Source organism: Cimex lectularius, unplaced genomic scaffold, assembly GCF_000648675.2.
Source record: "Cimex lectularius strain Harlan isolate CLEC.00 unplaced genomic scaffold, Clec_2.1 scaffold97, whole genome shotgun sequence".
In the NCBI taxonomy this organism is placed as follows: Eukaryota; Metazoa; Arthropoda; class Insecta; order Hemiptera; family Cimicidae; genus Cimex; species Cimex lectularius.
In genome coordinates, this window is record NW_019392672.1 from 1,213,736 (window position 1) to 1,215,328 (window position 1,593).

Sequence of the window (1,593 nt, forward strand, 5' to 3'; positions counted from 1 at the left end):
CTAATCATTTCCTAACTATCATTTCTGTTTTAAGCTACCTCAAACAATCTGCTTTTCCAACAAATAATTACGTTCCTTTTCAGTCTAACGTTGTTGACAAAATTATAATTTGTTCTCGCCCCGAGGAATATCGAGTACTCTTGGGGAATGAATGTGACCAGACATCTATGTGGTGATGTATATATGTATGTATTGTATGTTTCGTTTCTATTATGTATTTGACAACGTGAGGTACAAACGAAAGACTAGCATTCTAGCATATCAATGTAGTATATATTTGAAATCAGAGAGTCAGTTACCAGATCCAGACGCTCAAATGAATGCAGTTTAAAACAAAATAAGCGCGGAAGAAGAGAAAAAGAAGGAAAACACGCAGAGGGCCGGCGATGACTTCAGCTGTTTGTCGGCACATAAACTTCCCACTTTATTATTATTATGATTTGTTTTAAAAAAAGAGCTTAGAAAAAACAAAACAACTTATATACTGCAAATGATGAGAAGCTAAAACACATCTGACAAACCAAAAAATCAAAATTGGTCAGACAGAAATGATCGGAAACAATCTAACATTTAATAAACTATTGCTTGATTATTCAAACTTCAAAAATCATAATTGGAACATTATTCCTTCAACTATTAAATTTATATTTTTCTAACTTCGGAATACACACAAGCGACTAAAGATGGCGAAACAACTAAACTATTACGTTCATTACCCCGCAGATCCCACAAATAAATCTCAAGACATATTTATTAAACTGAAAATATCATATATAGCCTAAAGTTACTTTTACTCATAGTTGTACGTTCTGCGGTGGTAAATTTTATTCCTTACAGCTCAAACAGTACATAGGCGACCAGGCCGGAACAATCACATTGATAAATTGTACATAAATATAAATAAATATAAAGAGGAAATCTATTATATTTCGGGGACCGATTGACCAAATAACTTCTTGCAATGTCACTTATTTTAACTTTCCTCTTTATTCAATTAATTAATCTTTTTATGTAAGGTATTGATTGAAATGAAAAAGTTAGTATCACGAGCGGGATGAAAAATGGCAAAAAGTAGGGAAAATTCGAAAGGTAGGTTGAGATGAGGAGTTGGGGTGGATCGAAGTCACGATAGCTCAAGTGGTTAGAGCAGCGGTGTACTGAGCCGAAGGTCGTGGGTTCGTATCCCACTCGTGACACTAACTTTTTCATTTCAACCAATACCTTACATAAAAAGATTAATTAATTGAATAAAGAGGAAAGTTAAAATAAGTTATAGATCACAACACCGATTTGCATTTCCTGATGAACGACCTGAGGCCATCGTGGAAACGTCAGCCAATGAGCTAGTGTCATTCAAGAGGTGAGCAATTGTGGATCCTGATTTGTCGAGTCGGTGGTCCTGTGAAAAGCTACACACACTGTCCTGTGACACTAGCTTTTTCATCTCAACCAAAATCTTTCTTAAAGATTATGATTAATTAAAGTAATTAATACAGTCCATTATGACTGCTAAACGCATGAATGAGTTAAAGTAATTATGAATAGAATGATTTTTTTTCTTATTCCTTAAAGCTAGTCGCGACCTAAACGGTA

At 34.4% G+C, this 1,593-nt stretch overlaps 1 non-coding gene across 1 annotated transcript; it reads left to right on the top strand.

Annotated features, from left to right (window-relative positions):
* The first annotated feature begins 1,122 nt into the window (after positions 1-1,122).
* Positions 1,123-1,196, top strand: Trnas-acu. Its single transcript has one exon. It is a non-coding gene; the product is annotated as a tRNA-Ser (tRNA).
* Positions 1,197-1,593: the final 397 nt, after the last annotated feature.